Raw genomic sequence first — 21,693 nt, 5'->3', positions numbered from 1 at the left:
CACTGAGTCTGGATATTTGGCAGGCACAGAAGATGGAGAAATTGGTTGGGTCATTGTTCCAATCTGATGATTTCTTATTGTCCTCATTATGCAACCCACCACTTTAGGAAATAATCTCTGCTTCTCAGCTGTCCAGATTGTCCTACTATATACAGATGATAAAAGGGCTGAAAGAGAAATCAGAGAAACATCACCCTTTACAATTGCCACAAACAACATAAAATACCTTGGGGTAACGCTAACCAAACAAGTGAAAGACCTGTATCGTAAGAACTTTGAATCTTTAAAGAAAGAAATTAAAGAAGCCCTCAGAAAATGGAAAGATCTCCCATGCTCTTGGATAGGTAGGATCAATGTAGTAAAAATGCCAATCCTGCCAAAAGCAATCTACAGATTCAATGCAATCCCCATTAAAATCCCAGCACAATGCTTCACAGACCTTGAAAGAACAATAATCAATTTTGTATGGAAAAACAAAAGACCCAGGATAGCCAAAACAACCCTGTTCAACAAGGCAACGTCCGGAGGCATCACCATCCCTGATCTCAAGCTCTATTACAGAGCTATAGTCCTGAAAACAGCTTGGTATTGGCACAAAAATAGACAGGTAGACCAATGGAATCGAATTGAAAATCCGGGTATTAACCCACACATGTACGAACATCTGATCTTTGACAAAGAAGCTAAAAATATACAATGGAATAAAGTAAGCATCTTCAACAAATGGTGCTGGCATAATTGGAGACTGGCATGTAGAAGAATGCGGATTGATCCATGTTTATCGCCATGCACAAAACTTAAGTCCAAGTGGATCAAAGACCTCAACATAAATCCAGCCACACTGAACCTCTTAGAAGAGAAAGTGGGTGGTACCCTTGAACGAATTGGTACAGGAGACAGCTTCCTGAACATAACACCAGTAGCACAGACAGTGAGATCAACAATTAATAAATGGGACCTACTGAAACTGAGAAGCTTCTGTAAGGCAAAGGACACAGTCAGCAAGACAAAAAGGTAGCCCACAGAATGGGAAAAAATATTCACTAATCCCACATCTGACAGAGGGTTGATCTCCAAAATTTACAAAGAACTCAAGAAGCAAGTCTCCAAAACACCAAAGGACCCAATTAAAAAGTGGGCTGCAGAACTAAATAGAGAGTTTTCAATAGAGGAGTCTAAAATGGCTGAGAGGCACTTGAGAAAGTGCTCAACATCCTTAGCCATCAGGGAAATGCAAATCAAAACAACTCTGAGATACCATCTCACTCCTGTCAGAATGGCTAAAATCAAAAACACCAATGACAATTTATGCTGGAGAGGATGTGGTAAAAGGGGGACACTCCTCCATTGCTGGTGGGAGTGCCAACTGGTTCAGCCACTTTGGAAATCAGTATGGAGATTCCTCAGAAAAATGGGAATAAACTTACCACAAGACCCAGCAACTCCACTCTTAGGCATATATCCAAAAGATGCCCATTCATACAACAAAGATGTCTGTTCCACTATGTTCATAGCAGCTTTATTTGTAATAGCCAGAACTTGGAAGCAACCTAGATGTCCCTCACCCGAAGAGTGGATAGAGAAAACATGGTACATCTACACAATGGAGTACTATTCAGCAGAAAAAAATAATGGAATCATGAGATTTGCAGGCAAATGGATGGCACTAGAAGAAACCATCCTGAGTGAGGTAACCCAGTCACAAAAAGAGAAACATGGCATGTACTCTCTCATATATGGATTTTAGACATAGATCAGGGGAGTGCCAGCCTACAATCCTATGGCCAGAGAGTCTGGGAAACAGAAACTTCATTTAGTGGCTGATCGAAGAAGAGGCAGACTCCCTTGGTTAAGTACTGAGCTGAACTCAAGAAAGCCAGTAACAGAGAGGGAGGACTGATGATCAAAGGGATTAAGACTGGGCTGGTTTAACCCCCAGAAACAGCTGACCAGACAAAGGTTAACTCTTGAATCCCAGGCATCAGCCTGGGAATCCAGCATGGGACTGATCAAGACCCCCTGAATCTGGGTGTCAGTGAGGAGGCCTAGGGAATCTATTGAGCCTTGGGCAGCAGATCAGTACCCATCCCAAGTATACACAGGGACTTTGGACTCCCATAGAACAATGTGAGGTGCACTCTCACCCTGAACTCTTGGGGAAGGGTCTAGGCCCTGCCCTATATGAAATGACAGACTATGGACACCCCCATGGAGGGCCTCACCCTCCCTGGGGGAATGAGGGGATAACGGGGGGGTTGGGGGAGGGCACGGGAGGAGGGGAGGGAATGGGAGAGGGACCTGGAACTGACTTGTGAAGCAACCTCGTTTCTTATCTAAATTTAAACTGGAAAATAAAAAAAGGGCAGACTTGAGAGAGCCGAGTGTGGCTGGTGGATCTTGGCACCACAGGACGAGCCAGACGTTATTTGGATTTATCTTATCTAGAAAACATTTAATGGACGAACGAAAACAGATCCCGTGGCCTCCCCTCAATCACAGAACTGAGACAGCCGGACAGATTTAACTACAGCGTGGTCTTTATGTGCTTTCATTGTATCATGAACTCAGCCCCTGAGGTCCGCTAGTCTTTCTTATTTCTGTGAACTTCATCCTCCCCAAATCGCCCCTTCCCTTTTTCCTGCCCTCCCAGGCACCAAGGCCAATGTGATGACATCATTACTCAAGTTGTCTCCGCCCCGCTTTCCTTCCTCCCTCCCTCCCTTGTATTTTATTTATTGAAAGTAGATTTCTTCTCTCACATTATTAAATTTTTATAGGACAGTATCCACAAACATTCCAATCTTGAAAGTTCTAAGGTCAAGGTGCAAAAACAAACCTGGGACTACTGGGATAAATTTCAAGTAAGCATAAGTGACTGGCAATTACAAAAGAAATGGGGAGATCAAGTCTAGAGGTTTCTAGCAGGTCTAAGGAGCTATTTCATCATAATGGTGGAGAAGAAGCCAGGCCAGAGAATTAGAAGAGTAAAGCACACTTAATACACAGAGTCTCCTCTGCAAACATATCAGGCTGGACTTCCTTCAGTGGATGAGAATAGACTTAAGAAAGAATAATTCTTTAAGTGCATTGCATTCTGTGAATGCTAAGTTCCAAGTGCTTCCAGATCATAAAAATGGTCTTATATCTCATCTTCAATTGTATTCTCATTACAACTAGCCCATTCAAAGGAGAAATGAAATGGAAGATGTGAAGGGGTTACAGTTACCTTGATCAATTACCTTGATTCAGGGTGGGTGTTCTATAAGTGATTCTGTTGTCTTGTAAAACACCAGCAAGCATTTTCAGAGTTTGTTTGCTGGATGCTATTCAGCTTACTCATAGCTTTTAATCCATAGCGAAAAAGCAGTGGAACAGAGAACAGGAAATTTCACCAAGCAGCAGGAACTGTTGAAATGGTTGTGCTGGCAAGAAACAACCCAGAATCATTAACCACAGCCCCAGACTTATGTCTTTATTTCCTTTGCACGTCATTTGACCAGAAAAGAATTGAGCTTTAAATATCACTCTTAACAGCAAAAGAAATACTTTGATTATTAAAATAGCATGCTGGACTATTTTGTTGATTATGCATATTTGGCTCATTTAATTTTTATAAGTATGTGAGGCCCAAATAGCTTTTTTAAAATCATATTTTATAGACTAGAAAATAAAGGGCAGCAATGAAAAATGACAGAATTGAACAGCATACAACAGAGCCCCAGATATCACATAAAAGTCATATGGTCTATATTGTATGCAACAGGTCGTTTAAACAGAGAAAACACAGTCTAAGTATCTCCCTAAGAACCAGGAGTAAATGCCTGGATGTCAAGGTCATGGAGGCAGATGGATAATCAGAATAAGGCTTAGAAATTCCATCATGGCACTTACCATACATGCATGTGGTATCTGTGGAGTCATAACCAAATAAGTCAAAAATACAGCATGTATATTGTAGACCATCATGATCACAATTACAACAGTTGTACAAAATAATTTTGTCCTATATATTAAATAATCTGCTACTTCTAGAGCAACCCAGATGCTGGTAGGAGGGTTACATGGACACGAAGAGGTGGGACTTCACAGTTAAGGTCCTAAGTGGAACAGAAGGACTAAGGCTGTCTCAGCTGTTTATATGAAGATGGACATGTTCTTTGCTTATTCAACATGGTAAATGATAGCTGCATGGGTTCACTGAGTACTGGAAATGAAGTCAGCATGACTGAGGAAGTAAATTTTAGTTGGGGTTAATTTTAATTAATTTAAATAAAAGGAGGCTGCTATACAGACAGTGCAGAGAATGAGACTACACTAATCTTTTCATAGGATTATTCTAGTAAGAAAAAGTAGGTAAGTTAATTTTGCACCAAATCTAAGCTTGCCCACGCTAGGATTTTTCTGTTGCTTAGTCATTACATGCATCCCACTTAAGCTTGAACAGAAAGGAGGAAAGCAAAGATTTTAAGGCACACAGACATATACCAAAGCTAAAAATGAAAAGGTGGTGCTCCTTATCCTCACTTTGACATCAAATTAGCCACCAGATCCTGGCTATTATACCCTAAAGTATCTCTTTGTTTACTGCCTATTTCAGGTGTTGTTTGTCTTCTACTATAGTTCTAATTCCAGCACCACCACCCTTAGCCTACAAACAAATACAAGTCACTATGAGTCACCCCACCTTACAAAGACAATAGAGACCTAGCCTTCTGAAAACTCTGTTAATGTTCTCTCTTCTCAGAAACCACTGTTGTCTATTTACTAGTTGCATATAGACTGAAACAGACTGCCTAGCCTGTTTCTCTGTACAAGCTGAACTTTGTCCCTACTTCATCTGACCTTCAAATTCCCATGTGGGACATCTAGCCCACAGTAGTAATCAGTACCTGTCCAGATTTGAGAGAGCCCACGCAGTGATGCTTAAGTTAAATGGGTTCACTAGGGTGGCCCTTAATCTAATTTGACTGGTGTCCTTACGAGAAGAGATGTGGACACCCATAGAAATCTGAACAGTGTGCCGAAGACCATATGAAAACAGACCCAGAAGAGTCCATGTTCAAGCTTGCTATCAGTCTCTGCTGATATCTTGCACTTGGACTTCCAGACTTTAGAACTGTGGCAAAATGAATTTGTTAATTATGCTGTTGAGTCATGGCGTTTGTTATAACAGCCTACCAAACAAATAAATTGGCCATTTGGTCCAGCCTACATACTCCAATTGGTCTTCTCATGCTTTTGCTCACCTGGCCATAAGCCCTAAGGCCAAGCCTACTTTTTACATGATTGGTGGTCACTGTTTGGACTATCTATGCTGATTGATTGCATCTAGATCCAGCTTACAGCCCTCATCTGCTATCATTAGGGAAGCCATCTCTTATGGATGGTCCCATCTTTGCTTTCTGCTGGTCTTACATCTTTAAATGAATCCTCATCTTCTCTTGATTAGTGTTGTTAGAGGGTCATGAGCAAAGTGCTTACAAAGAGTGCCTTTCCAAGCCTCTATCCAGGCTGTGGGCCACCAAAGCATATCTATCTAACCAGTGAGATAATGCTAGAAGATGTTAGGTGGAGTTTAAGAAAGGTCTCTAAATGGGTTATAGATGTAGCTGACATTTGCTTACTCTGCTTGTCACTCTTTTCCATTTTTTTTGGATTAGACAGTTTCCAGAGTACTTACTTCAAAACCACAGGGAGTGTCAAGATCTAAAATGTTCTCAGCTCATGAAAATAATATGGGACACGAGGACTATGTCAGTTATCTTGATTAACAATTTCATAATACATCTAGTGTGATAGAATAATGGCCAAAGTTAGACTATATACGGTGGTCCCATAAGATAATAAAGGAATTGAAAATTCCTATTGATTCCAGTCTTGCCCCTGAACCCTCCAGTAGAGAGAGAGGTGAGTGCCAGTGGCTCTTGTAGCCCACCTTTCCTTCTTTAAGTACTGTGGCATGCATCTTCCATACCCTTCCTGACACCCAATCCACCAGAGGGACCTGGAGGCAAAACAAAGCAGCCAGCATCAGCTGCCACTCCTGTATGCACCTCCACCCTCCAGTAGAGAGGAGATAGGGAGACCCCACTTGTACTTACTGGAAGAAGAGATGGGAAGACAACAGTATAAGAACACATCCAACAATAGAAAGACTTATATAGTGTCTAGGGATTCTACACCAGCATGACCTGAACATACCAACACAGAAGAAGCAGAAGAGAATGAACTTAAAACCAACTTTATGAAAATGATAGAGGCCCTCAGGATATTAGAAAAATCCCTCAAAGAAATGGAAGAAAAACAAACCAAAAAATGCAAGAAATCAACAAATCTAGAGAAAGCAAGGAAACCCAAGGGGAAAAAACAGTCAAACAGATGAAACAAGCAATTCAAACAGTTCAAGACCTGACAACTGAAATAGAGACAACAAAGAAAACACAAACTGAGGGAATGCTGGAAATAGAAAAGTGGGGTAAATGACCAGGAACTACAGATGCAATCATAGAAAACAGAATACAAGAGATGGAAGAGGGACTCTCAAGTGCTGAAGATAAACTACAGGAAATAGATTTATCAACGAACAAAAATCTTAAATCCAACAAATCCATAACACAAAATATCTAGGAAACATGGGACACCATGAAAAGACCAAAACTAAGAATAATAGGTATAGAAGAAGGCGAAGAAGCCCAGCTCAAAGTGCAGAAAACATACTCAACAAAATCATAGAAGAAAACTTTCCCAACCTGAAGAAACACATGCCTATGAAAGTAAAGGAAGTATACCGAACACCAAATACAGTGGACCACAAAAAATAGTCCCCTCAATAAATAGAAAGGAAACATACAGGATAAAGAAAGAATATTAAGAGCAGTGAAGGAAAAATGCCAAGAGACATATAAAGGTAAACCTATCATAATTACACCTGACTACTCCATGGAAACTCTGAAAACCAGAAGGTCCTGGATAGATACTCTACCAACACTAAGAGACCATGGATGTCAGCCCAGACTACTCTACCCAGCAAAGTTTTCAATCACTAAAGATGGAGAAACCAAGATTTTTCCATGACAAAACCAGATTTACCAATACATATCCACAAATCCAGTCCTACAGAAAGCTCTGGAAGGAAATCTCCAACCAAAGGAAGTTTACACTCACAAAAACATAGGTAATTGATAATATCACTTTACGCCATGGAGTAGGAAGCCCGGAAACTTCTCCAGTAAGAGAAATGCTTAGATTAGCAATTATGGGATAAATACGTAAGTCAGAGCTAGCCAGTAAGAAACAAGCAAGGCCAACAGCTTCATAGTTAACATAGCCTCCTGTGTGTTCATTTGGGACTGATGCGGCTCTGTAACCAGGCTGGCAGGAAGGCATTCTCTTTACATAATGGTAATCAGGAGTGGGATGATGAATTTCCACGTAGAATGACAAAAGCTTTAAAGGAATTTTAGAAACAGAAGAATGGAGAGAAGCATGGGTTCTTGGTAGCAGCATTTTTCTCAGGTGTTCTCTATTTTGCTAGCAACAAGCAAAGACTCATGCGGCTTGCATAAAAAAGACTCAGCATAAAAAAGCAAGGTTGTTTTAAGAGGCTCTGCTAACAATTAAAAGGTGTGTACATACAGCTGGAAGTGGCAGTGACCACATCTCCAAGCATAGACTGAGGCAATGAGCTGGAATCACGCTTATGCCCGCCATCTTGGAAAAACTGCAGTTTAAACAGTGGAGGTTTTAACAGATAAGACACGTGGCCAGAAAAACATAATGATCTACAGTAAAGTCAGACTTGGATGAAGAAAAACCTCTAAAGGTTTACAGTGTGTTTAAAAATATATGTAAGATTGAGAGAAAAAAAGAAACAGTACAGTGGTAAATAAATAGAGAAGCCGGCTGTGGTGGCGCATGCTGGTAGGATTTACTCCAGAGGCAGAGGCAGAGGCAGGCAGATTTCCAAAGAAAAAAATAAATAAATCAAAGTAAAAGAAATAGAGTAATAATAATAGATAAATAAATAAGCCATGTAAAGATGGAAAATACACAGAAAGTCTGGATACTGTATGCTGTTGTGTTTTTCAGTTTTTTTGATTGCTCAGGAAGGAACAACTGCTAAAGTACACTTGATTATAAATGCTGCTAAATTAATTCAACTTATATCTTTTGAAAATGCCTTGACTTCAAAATTTAAGTATAAGGATATGTTACTTTGGAAAAGAGGTTTTGTTTATGTTTCTACAGTAAATGAAAAGCTGAGGATTCCTTCCAGGCTTCTGTGGTTTGATGAACCAAGACCCCTGGAAGCAATGGCCCAAGTGATTCAACATCTAAAACAGCTAAGATGATGCAGTCTTACAGACCCTGAAACTAAGGACTTATACAGGTTTTTGAGTTTTGTCATGATCCCCATGGTATGAATAGCACACCCTTCCAGCACGAAGCAGTTTGGAATGAGTGACATCCTAATTCCCATCTTGTTTATAAATCTTTGTTTTCATTTAAATGGGTTGTTTATAATTGGCTAATGATCACAGCCAATCTCTTTTTAAAGAAAAAAGGGGAAATGAGTACTTTGTATTGGTATGGTTTTTCATTTATTGATAAATTCAAGGTCAATTTTGTGATGTGTATATTTCTCCTCATGATTAAGTATTGTGTTTATACTAATCCTTTAAAACATAATGCATATTTCAATACAGACTATAGATAGTTACTTATAATAGTTAGAACTTATAGTTAGGTAAGTTAGTTTTTCTAGATATACAGAGATATATTTGAGATAGTCTTCAAACCTTTCAAAGACCTTCAGAAAATGGCATTTAAAATGGTTTAGAGTTTTTCTTGACAATGAGAAATGTCTGCCCCTGGCAGCACCAATTACATCTGAGAGGAAGAAGGGCATCAAAGAAACTCGTTATGGAGTTTAGTTTGCTTTCAACATGGCAAGATTAGCCATTTGGGCAAGAAACTTCTCTTGCCTAGACTGTTTGACTGTTGCTGTATAAACTGGACATGCAGGACCCACAGGAAAGTGACTGCTGAACTCAGTCTTACAGGGTTCCTGCTTCATAGGAGAGTCTACGGGACTTTCTGTAGGACATAGAAAAATGACTGACAGACTGTCAATGCAGATGGACAGTTTGAAATTTCCTGCTTTGCTGAGAAGTCTTCCAGACACATTGTGGCCTTATGGGCTGAAAATGGATGCCCCAACGTTACAGAGGAACTTCGGGTGACTGTCCAGGAAACGAGATGTCTCTGTCAGTTCTAGTGTTTACATATTATCCTTCTGTGGTCTTTGATAGAGTTGAAGACAGATAGTTATAATTATAGTTTTCCTTAGTTATGATAGAAGATAAGCTACATATAGGACTTTGGACTCACAAGGATGGGATAGATGATATTTTCTTTAAATCTTGTTAAATGTTTATAGACAAAATATTGTAACTGTGTTCTTACTTGATAACGGTTCTGTTATATGTAATTTGCCTATGTTAAATTTAAGACCTTTCATTTTGTTTAGACAGAAAAGAGAAGATGATGGGGGAAGTCCTGTGTAGATGTCAATAAAGCACTGTTGGCCAATAGGAAACCAAGATAGGTGGGACTAGGAGTCCAGGAGGACTCTGGGTAGGAGAAACACAGGAGTCAAGATGTAACACCATGGGGTAGGAAGCCCGGAAACCTCTCTGGTAAGAGAAATGCTTAGATTAGCAATTATGGGATAAATACTTAAGTCAGAGCTAGCCAGTAAGAAACAAGCAAGGCCAATAGCTTCATAATTAATATAGCCTCCTATGTGTTTATTTGGGACTGATGCGGCTCTGGAACCAGGCTGGTGGGAAGGCTTCTCTCAAAGAAGGTTTCTCTTTACACAGGTGGCCTTTTCTTGTGTGTTCTCATGATCTTTTCTCTTAGCACAAGTATCCTTCACAACTCTCTGGCACAAGCCAGACTGAATTAGACCCCTTTCTTAGTGCTTCTCTCTTTTTATAATTTTTTATTTAACTTTTTACATATATTACTCTCAATTACCTCTACTTCCCCTCCTCCCCCAGCCCCACAATGCTCCCAAACACCAACCCCACTCCATCCCCTCTCTGTTTCCCAGAAAGGATAAGGGCTTCCATGAGGGATTTTCAGAGTCTGTCATATCATCCTAGGCAGGGCCTAGGTCCTCCCCCATGTGTCCAGGCTGAGAGAGCATCCCTTCATGTGGAATGGGCTCCCAGAGTCCATTTGTATGCCAGGAATATATACTGACCTACTCTCCAAAGTTCCATAGATTGCTGAGGCCTCTTCTCTGACACTCAGGTTTGGGGCAGGGAGGGGGTGGTAGTTGTCGATCAGTCCCATGCTGGCCTCTCAGTCATCAGTCAGGAGTCCATGTGTTCCCCCTTGTTTAGGTCAGCTGCCTCTGGGGGTTTAACTAGCCTGGTCTTGATTCCTTTTCTCATTACTCCTCTTTGCAAATAGATTCCAGGATTTCAGTGCAGTTTTTAGCTATGGGTGTCTTCCTCTGCTTCTATCAGCCACTGGATGAGGGTCCTAGGATGGCATATAAGGTAGTCAATCTCATTATCAGGGTAGGGCATTTAAGGTAGGCTTAATGCCAGTTGGTGTCATTCTTGTAGATCTGTGAAGATCTCACTAGTGCCAGATCTCGACTCTAACTTATAATGGCTCCCTCTATTATGGTATCTCTCATCCTTCTCTCCTTTATTCTTATCTTGGCTCAACCTTCCTGCTCCCCCATGTCCTCCCCTCCCCTCCTCTCTCCCCCCTCTCTTTCTCCCATCTCCTTCTCCCCTCCCCCCTGCTCCCAATACAATTAGGATGTTTCATCCCATAACCCTTCTCTGGGATACTATGCATATCTCTCTTATGGTCCTCCCTGCTTTCCAGACTTTCTAGCAGTGGCATTGTAGGTTGGAAATCCCCTGTTTTATGTCTAAAACCCATATATGAGCGAGTACATACCATGTTTGTCTTTTTGTGACTGGGTTATCTCACTCAGGATGGTTTCTTCTAGTGTCATCCATTTGCCTGAAAATTTCAAGATTCTATTTTTTTCTGCTGAGTAGAGTACTCCATTGTGCAAATGTACCACATTTTCTCTATCCGCTCTTCAGTTGAGGGGCATCTAGATTGCTTCCAGGTTCTGGCTATTACAAGTAATGTTGCTATGAACATAGTTCAGCAGATGCCCTTACTGTATGAGAATACATCTTTTGGGTATATACCTAAGAGTGGAATTGCTGCATCTTGTGGTTGATTGATTTCCACTTTCCTGAGGAATCTCCATAGTGATCTCCAAAGTGGCTGCACAAGTTGGCATTCCCACCAGCAATGGATGAATGTTACCCTTTCTCCACATCCTCTCCAGCATAAACTGTCATTGGTGTTTTTGATTTTAGCCATTCTAACAGGAGATTGTATCTCAGAGTTGTTTTGATTTGCATTTCCATGATGGCTAAGGATATTGAGCACCTTCTCAAGTGTCTCTTTATTTAGTTCTGTACCTCACTTGTTAATTGGATTATTTGGTGTTTTGGAGACTTGCATCTTTAGTTCTTTGTAAATTTTAGAGATCATCCCTCTGTCAGATATTGGGTTTGTGAATATCTTTTCCCAATCTGTGGGCTGTCGTTTTGTCTTGTTGACTGTGTCCTTTGCCTTGCAGGAATCTCTCAGTTTCAGGTGGTCCCACTTATTAATTATCTATCTTAGTGTCTGTTTAGGAAGTGGTCTCCTGTACCAATTCGTTCAAGGGTACCTCCCACTTTCTCTTCTAAGCAGTTCAGTGTGGCTGAATTGATGTTGAGGTCTTTGATCCATTTGGACTTAAGTTTTGTGCATGGTGAAAGATATGGATCCATCTGCTGTATTTTACATGCCAGCATCCAGTTACTCCAGAACCATTTGTTGAAGATGCTTTCTTTTTTCCATTGTATAATTTCAGCTTCTTCGTCAAAGATCATGTGTTCAAAGGTGTGTGGGTTGATATCAGGGTCTTCGATGCTATTCCATTGGTCTACCTGTCTGTTTTTGTGACAATACCAAGCTGTTTTCAGGATTATAGCTCTATAATAGAGCTTTAAAGTCAGGGATGGTGATGCCTCCAGAAGTTCCTTTATTGTACAGGGTTGTTTTGGTTATCCTGGGTCTTTTGTTTTTCCATATAAAGTTGAGGATTGTCCTTTCCAGGTCTGTGAAATATTGTGGTGGCTTATGATAGGGATTATATTTAATCTGTAGATTGCTTTTGGTAAGATTGCCATTTTTACTATGTTGATCCTACCTAGCCAAGAGTATGGGAGATTTTTCTATTTTCTGGTATCTTCTTTAATTTCTTTCTTTAAAGACTCTATTTGGGAGTATTTTATTGAGTATTTTTGCATCAATGTTCATGAGGGAGATTGGTCTATAATTCTCTATCTTGGTTGTTCTTTCCATGGTTTAGGTACTAAAGTAATTGTAGCCTCGTAAAAAGAGTTTGGCAGTGATTCTTCTGCTTCTATTGTGTAGAATAATTTGAAGAGTATTGGTACTATCTCTCCCTTGAAATTTTGGGTAGAATTCTACACTGAATACATCTGGCCCAGGACTTTTTTTGGTTGGAAGGCTTTTTATGGACACTTCTATTTCCAGCCCTACAGTAATATCTAGAAGGAAAACTCCAATCCAATAAGTTAACTACACTCAAAATAACATGGGCAATAGATAATCTTACTCTACCAAAGTCAGAAATAGGAAAATACTCACACACAAAACCACCACCAAAAATGGATCCAAAGCAAACAAGAATCAACAATTGATGATCATTAATTTCCCTGAATATCAATGGTCTTAACTCACCTATAAAAATACACAGACTAACAGAATGAATATGAAGACAGAATACATCCTTTTGCTGCACACAAGAAACACACTTCAATTTCAAAGACAGACGTTACCTCAAGATTTTCCAATCAAATGGACATAAGAAGCAAGCGGATGTAGTTATCCTAATATCTAATAAAATAGACTTCAAACTAAAATTAATCAAAAGAGATGAAAAAATTCATTTTATATTCATCATAGGAAAATCCATCAGAATGAAGTCTCAATTCTGAACATATATGCCTCAAATATAAAGGCACCCACATTCATAAAAGAAACATTACTAGAACTCAAATCACACATTAAACCCCAACCACGTATAGTGGGAGACTTCAACACCCCACTCTCACCACTGGACAGGTCCACAAGACAGAAACTTAACAAAGAAACAATAGAACTACCAGAAGTTATGACCCAATTGGGTTTAACAGACATCTATTGAGCATTCCACCAAACAAAAAAGAATATACCTTCTTCTCAGCACCACATGGAACCTTCTCTAAAATCGACCACATACTTGGGAATAAAGCAAACATCAACAGATACAAAAATATCGCAATAACCCCCTGTATCTTGTTGCACCACCATGGCTTAAAATAAGAATTCAGTATCAACACAAATTTCAGAAACCCCACAAACTCATGGAAATTGAACAATGCTCAATTGCATCACCCCTGGGTGAAGGAAGAAATAAAGAAATAAAAGACTTCCTAGAATTCAGTGAAAATGAGGGCATAACATAACCAAACCTTTGGGATATTTTGAAAGAGAAAAATTCATAGCACTAAGTGTCCACATGAATATACTTGAGAATTGCCACATTAGAGAATTAACAGAACACCTGAAAACTCTAGAACAAAATGAAGCAAACTCATGCAGGAAACAATCAAATTGAGAGCTGAAATCAATAAAGTATAAACAAAGAAAACAATACAAAGAATCAATGAAACAAAGAGTTGGTTCTTTGAGAAAATCAACAAGATAGACAAGCCTTTATTCAACCTAACCAAAAGACAGAGGGAGAACGTGTTAATTAAAATCAGAAATGAAAAAGGGGACATAACAACAAACACTGGGGAAATCCAAAGAATCATCAGTTCATACTTTGAAAACCTGTACTCCACTAAATTGGAAAATTTTAAGGTAATGGATTATTTTCTGTATAGATATCATTTACCAAAATAAAAACAGATAAACAATTTAAACAGATCTATAAGCACTAAAGTGCTTCTCTTTAAAGGTCATTTCTGTTTTTTTAAAAAAAGGAAGGGTCACATTCTGGGTGTACTGGGAGTTAGGATTTCAGCACATGGGAGTCTTGGGAGCATTATTCAACCCAGGACAACCTTTGCATGTGGCTTGAGTTTTGTATGTGGAGAATATGATTAGAATTCCAGGAACACCAAAGAACCCCTACACACACAGAGATAAAAAGATCCTCCTGAGTTTTAGTCAATGAGATGGATGAACTTCCCTCTGGAATATTCCATGAAGAAATAAAGGCAAGAACACTGAGGACATTCCATTGAAACAAGGACACAGTGGCTTATTCATCTCTAGTCATTGTACAATATAATATTTCCTGTTTAAGAGTCATTGAGTATGTGGACTGTTGAGCAACATTTCATGATTAAGTTTTTGCAGCTAAGTGAATCTGGGGAATTGAAAAAAAGAGAGGAGAAAGTAGGAGAGGGAAGAAGGAGGGAAAGAAGGAAGGTGGAAGATGTAGGGGAGGGATTGAAGGAAGGCTGGGAAGAAGGGAGGGAAAGGAAAAAGAAAGTGAGGGAGAAAATAGATTTGTGGCTGACTTTTACTTAAACTTGTTAAGCCATAGTAAAGTGTGTCCCATGGATACATTCCTCTCATTTTCTGGGTGGGCCCTGCAGTGAAATAGCTGTGTGGGTGGCATTTCCACCTGTGATTCCTGTTTTATGTGGGAAATGAATTTGCCTGTTATGTGAGAAACAGTGGGAAATGAGCAAGCTTTACTGTGCTGTGATCTCACCTTGAAGTCAGGAAGGATAATGGCTCATAAAACTTTGGAGTGGGAGGGGCCAGAGCTCTTCTCCTGATGTGCAGGTTGGGAAATAACTGAGCATGATGGAATGTTGTTGTTGCTGTGAGGGTTTATTAAGCTTGAGGTCATGAGCCAGGAGCTGCCTTCAACCCTGGAGTGCAAACTCATGTTGTTGGGTTTGTAGCCTGCGTGAGGGGATGATGCACGGATAATGTGACTCTTGTCAGCCATTTCAAGCAGGGAGTCAGCCCAACTTTTCTGCATGCCTCATTACATCTGCCCTGAAGAAAGCTATAAACTTGGTTTTCTGACTGCCCCAAAGCCACTGGATCTTTTTAAAATCAGACTCTTGAAATCTGTTTGTCAAAACTCTGCTTACTTTATCTACATTTGGCTAAACAAAAGAGTATAACATGAATAAATTCTGTTTGTAGTTGTCAAGAATGTTCAAACATTTCATGTCAGCTGGGTTAATATGTGGATCTGAGACCTTTTTAATACTGAACTTTGAAACATTTGATTTTTAATGAGTATAATTGAAAACAACCTGATGTGTGGAAGTTACCTTTCTCTGCTTCTTTTCTGAAAATCAAAATTGAGAACTGAGTTGAATGAACATGAGGGTGGAGACTGTATCTTTTTATAAGCTCGTTTCTTCATTTGAACATTTATTTTAGGTACTAATGTGTCACAGGGAGGGTGACCAACAATCTTAGCTTCTAGGTGATTGAGAAGTTTCATATTTAAATAGGGTGGATTCCTCAACGAAGTTTAGAGATAAAATCAATGATGGCTAAAATATGCCAAGTACCTGAAGCAATGGGCTCTTTCCAATTGGACAGAACACAAAAGAGGCTACTCATTTACTAAACTCTATGTGTATTTTTTAATTTAAACTTTAATTTTAAAATTATTGGCTACTAAAATTAATCAGGGAAATCATGTGGAATGTGCCCTAGTGTATTAAATACTTTGCTATTTCTGAGATAAAGACTGTGACCAAATGCAGCTTAGAGAAGAGAGAACTGTTTGTTTATTATTAAACAAAAGATATGAGTGCATGATGACATAGGGAAGGCACGGCAGAGGCAGGATGATGAAGGCTCACATTTTGGATCTCAATCATGACCTAGAGAGAACAAACTTGAACTGGCTGCAATGTCTGAACTATCAAATCCGACCTTCAATACACCACTTCCCACTGTGCCGTTCTTCCTAAGTATCCCCACTCACTGGAGATGATAAAAGCTATTGCATTAGAACTGCCACACCTGATTAATCACCAGACTTTAGCACAGCATCCATGTTTGTTCGTTTACTTGTTTTTCTGATCAAAAATCCTTTGAGTTTTGTTTTGTTGCCATTTAAAAAGTTGTGTTCCAAAACAACTTACCTTAAGTAAATATTGGAATAATAGTCTTAAAGTCAGAACTAATGTGACATAATAGGTGGATTAGACAAAGCAATAAGGGAAGGAACAGAGACAGGAAGCTTTAATGAACAGAGTATACAAGATACAGCCAGGAACTTTATTTCGTATAAGGTCAGCAGCACAGGACAAGTCAATGAAAGGTTCCCAAAGTCTGTGGCATGGCAGAAGTAAAACCAGGGTATAGTTAGTCTGTCAGATCTGTGGCCATGAGTTACACATGGGTCCAGATGGCTTCTGTTTTATTTGGCTCCTGCTGTCATATTATAGAGGTTCGGTAGATATGATCAAATAAGTGAATGAGTAAATCTGAAACCTGAGTTTGTATTTCAGTTTTCTATTCCATGCTAAAAGCCACACACACTCAGCATGTGCTGTATCACTGAGCTTCCTCACAGCCTAGAAGCTACAGCTTAGATTATAGACCTTATGATTTATTGAAATACCAACTTCCTGCTCACAGTTAACACCTGCTTGTTTTTAATTTATACACATGTTAATGTGTCTTTTGTTGCAATGGATTTCCTATGGATTATGCAAGGTTATTTCTTAATCCAAGGGTTTTCTTGAAAGTGGATGTCATCTGTAGAAGAATGATGATTATGGTTCCCGTATGTCCATCTCACACTTGGGTCTGTAAGGAGGTTTACTTTCTCAGACACATAAATCTATGGCTTGTGAATTTGTAACACTCAGCCCACTGAAATGCTAGAGTATTCAAAGACACTGTCCTACAATTTTATTTTGGACATTGAAACGAACAAATGACCTGTGGATCAGTTGTGACACTGTCTCATTCCCATTTTAGTAACTCCACTTACACACTTCTACTATTTTTGTTGTTTGTTTTTGTTATTTTGTTATTTGTATTTAAATTAGAAACATGCATGCTTCAAATGTCAATCCCAGCTCCCCCTCCCCACCTTGTCCCTCCAACAGGTCCCCCTACCCCCCAGCCCAATCCCCACATCTTTCCCCAGGGAGGTTGAGGCCCTCCTTTGGGGGATCTCCAGAGTCTGTCATTTCATCCAGGGCAGGACCTAGGCCCTTCCCCATGTGTCCAGGCTGAGAGACCATCCCTAGATGTGGAGTGGGCTCCCAAAGTTCATTTGTATGCCATGGTGAACACTAATCTACTACCCAAGGCCCCAGTGATTTCTGAGGCCTCCTCACTGACACTACATTCATGGAGTCTGGATCAGTCCCCTCTTGGCCTCTTAGCAATCAGTCTGGGATTCAAGAGCTCCCCCTTGTCCAGTCAGCTGTTTTTGTGGGTTTCACCAGCACAGTCTTGACCCCTTTGCTCATCACTCCTCCATCTCTGTCACTGGGTTCCATGGGGTCAGTTCATGTTTAGCTGTGAGTATCTGTCTCTGCTTCCATCAGTCACAGGATGAAGGTTCTAGGATGTCATATAAAGTAGTCATCAACCTTATCATCAGGTAGGGGCTATTAATGTAGTCTCTCCGCTATTACTTAGTTTTCCAGTTGGTGTTATCCTTGTAGATCTCTGGAAATCTCACTAGTGTCAGCTCTCTCCTCAAAGCTACAATGACTCCAACTATTATGGTATTTCTCATCCTGGTCTCCTCTATTCTTACCCCGACTCAACTTTCTTGCTCCCCCATGTCTTCTTCTACCCTCCTCTTATCCCCCTCTCTTTTCCCTGGCTCCCTCTCCCCTCCCCCGATGTTCCCAATCTGCTCAGGAGATCTTGCCTCTTTCCACTTCTCTGGGGTATAATGCATATCTCTTGGGAACCTCCCTGTTTCCAAGACTCACTGGCCCTGGGATTGTAGGCTGACACTCCCCTGATCCATGTCTAAAATCCATATATGAGAGAGTACATACCATGTTTGTCTTTTTGTGACTGGGTTACCTCACTCAGGATGGTTTCTTCTAGTGCCGTCCATTTGCCTGCAATTTCAAGACTCCATTGTTTTTTTCCCCGCTGAGTAGTACTCCATTGTGTAAATGTATCACATTTTCTCTATCCTCTCTTCAGTTGTGGGGCATCTATGTTGCTTCCAGGATCTAGCTATTACAAATGATGCTGCTATGAACATAGTGGAGCAGATGTCCTTGTTTTATAAATGAGCATCTTTTGGGTATATGCCTAAGAGTGGAATTGCTGCATCTTGTGGTTGACTGATTTCCACTTTCCTGAGGAATCTCCATACTGATTTGTAAAGTGGCTGTACAAGTTTGCACTCCCACCAGCAATGGACGAGTGTTCCCCTTTCTCCACATTCTCTACAGCATAAGCTGTCATCGGTGTTTTTCATTTTAGACATTCTGACAGGAGTAAGATGATATCTCATGGTTGTTTTGATTTGCATTTCCCTAATGGCTAAGGATGTTGAACACTTTCTTAAGTGTCTCTCAGTCATTTTAGACTCCTCTATTGAGAATACTCTATTTAGTTCAGTCCCCCCACTTTTTAATTGGGTCTTCTCATGTTTTGGAAAGTAGCTTCTTGAGTTCTTTGTAAATTTTGGAGATCAGCCCTCTGTCAGATGTTGGATTAGTGAAGATCATTTCCCAATCTGTGGGTTGCCTTTTGTCTTACTGACTGTGTCCTTTGCCTTACAGAAGCTTCTCAGTTTGAGGAGGTCCCATTTATTAATTGTCGATCTCAGTGCTACTTCTACTTTTCTGTTCACTTCTGGCTGTATAATGTTTCCTTGCATTTTGGCTCCTCCTGCTTAAAGAATGTCCTCAAGATGGTTTTGTGAGACCTGCAAAATAATCTCCTGCAACAGTCTTTTAAAAGTGCAAATTGCAGAGCTGTCATGTTGAGTATGTTTGCTTTTCACAGCTCTATATCCCAAGAGTTTGGCTCTTGTCCTCTGTGCCCCTGACTCCTCTGCTGTCTTTCTTCTCTTAGCCTCAGAGAATGGGAGGCCCAGGAAGATGCAAGAATGAGAGATAACAGGATTGGCATGCTTTTTTCCAGGACCACATTCTACAGTAATGGCAGGGACATCACCACTCCTGCTTCTGATGGAGGACACATTAACAAGGGTCCAACTCTCACTGGCTTGGGTGACACAAACTCCATGCTTTGGCTCTTCAGACTAAAGTCAGTTGCAACTGGTTCAGCATTCCTAAGGGGACTTCTAAACCTTGCCCATGTCTAAGTAAGGAGACTTTGATTAACTTTCCTATGACCCACATGAGATGAGTTCAGTTTTCTGATAAGTCAGATCTAATAAGTCAGACTCTCCTATAGGCCCCAAATCAGTCTTAATTTTCTTTTCTTTTTATTATTCCCAACTGTGGTAGGATATATCATCTATTGTCTTAACTAATTTGAAGAGTAGAGGTCAGTGGTGTGAAGCATATTCATGTGATTGTGCAACAGTCTTTGCCACCCAGCTCCAGAACTCTATTCATCTTCCCAAACTGAGTGTCCTACTTAGTACCAGCTCCCCAATGCTTCCCAGCCCAGGCCCTGGAAACCACCAGTTCAATTTCTGTACATCTGCCTAATTGGGTAACTCATGAAAGTGGACTCAGACTAGGATTTTTCAACTTGCATGGCCTTACAGGAGCTTGAAATGGCTTGTAAATCTCTTTAGAGGACATTCATTTTCCTTTCCTTATTATCATTCAGATAGATACTATCATGATTTTCTTGCCATTCTCAAGCTCTAGGAATGTGTCCAGGGAGTAGTCCTGGCTCCCAGTGTTAACTATGTCATTCATGTGTGTTACTGGAAGAACGTTACTAAATTTCTTGGCTTTTTATCTTCATTGATGAATTGGACAATTTCATGGTGGTTAACATGCTCTCTCTCTACACCTTGTAACTGAAACGTACTATCAGGCTCAATTAATATTCAGTCTGGGGGTGGTTCAGCTTCATCTGGAAACTGGCAATGTGTGGAGATGTTTTGGGTTGTCACAGCTGGGGTGGGAATACGGGTGGCATCTCATGGGTAGAGGCTGAGATGCTGCTAAACGTTCCTTCCACACAACAGGACAGCTGGCCAGCACAAGATTTACCCAGGTGCAAATCATTAGTGACAAGGTTGAGACACCCTGTCTGAGGGGAGACCCTGAGGCTCATAAGCAACAGCCAGGCTGTAGTGTCTTCATAGGTGTGAACTATATAAGACTGCTACAAGAAGAGTGGATTAAGAGCGTATGTTCAGTGTACACTATTAATGGGAACTACCATTTCCCACCAGGTTTCATCTATGATGCTGAATTAAGCTGTAGATTCATGTGCCATCTGGGAGGGCTGAACTACACACAGAGAGTAGAGGGCTCCATTCACATAATCCTCCACGCCCCTGCTGACTAGGTGAGAGAGCAATAGGCATGCATTTTGAAAGGACCTTTGTTAAAGAAGATTGGAGACCTGTTGGCCTTAGTGTTATACATTCCATTTGAAGGGAAGCTGGCCCTGTATGACACTTTGGAGGCCTCATGTCAAGGATGGTGGTAGATCTGTTGCTGTGATTTGGCCTCCCTGCATCTTAGCTGTAGATATCATCCATCGGTACTGTTGGCTCATGTCCACCATAGACACACTGTATGCATAAGCTGTGCTTCTTCAGGACAGGCTGCTGAAAGTCCACTTGTGAAGACTGAGATGATTCCTAGGAATGAAAGGGCTCAGTTAATCCGGAGTGGCATCAGTGGGGAGATCTTGGAAGTAAATGTCACCTTCATGCTGTTTGCTCTCCTCAGCCAATTTCCTAATGTGAAGCAGGTGGTGACTGAATGTTAAGGAGGTTTGTTCCATGCCAACCTGGATGTGTTTCGTGTTTGGGGACTGCAGGGGGGAAAGACAAGTGGCACAACTGCCCTGTCCCCGTGCTCCAGTGACCAGGAGGACTAATTGCTGTGTTAACAAGAAGCAGGATTTATTCCGACTTGCTGGATCAACTAACCCATTCAATTTCCTACATGCACAGCTCAGCTCTGCTCCTGCCAGTGCATGTGCATTCCAAGGAGGCACAAATCAAGGGAAGCCTGCAGATGGCTGCAAGTCCCCATTCCACATTCTGGGATACCTATGCTGCTGAGGGTAGCCCTGTAGGCTGGTGACAGCTAGTGTTGTCCTTGACCGTTCGCTGTTACAGCTTCTCTCCTGTGTCTGTACCAAAGTAGATATATCAAATGAATCCTGAGAGGCTTCATAAAACCCAGGACCATTAGTGCTGGATGCCCACAGGAAATGAGCTCTTGAAGTGTGGTTTTAAGGTAATAGATTAGAAAGCAGCTATCCTATAATTCCAAAATAGGTACCTTCTCCCATTCATATATTATATTGTTAGTTCCCAAATGGACTCCTTATGCCCCCTCTTAGTCCTTCCAGCTTGTTTGCTAGCACAGCCAGGGCAATGAT

Source organism: Mesocricetus auratus, unplaced genomic scaffold (assembly GCF_017639785.1).
Source record: "Mesocricetus auratus isolate SY011 unplaced genomic scaffold, BCM_Maur_2.0 Super-Scaffold_100013, whole genome shotgun sequence".
NCBI classification, from domain to species: domain Eukaryota; kingdom Metazoa; phylum Chordata; class Mammalia; order Rodentia; family Cricetidae; genus Mesocricetus; species Mesocricetus auratus.
The sequence above is the reverse complement of the archived record's forward strand: the minus strand, read 5'-3'. Positions refer to the sequence as shown.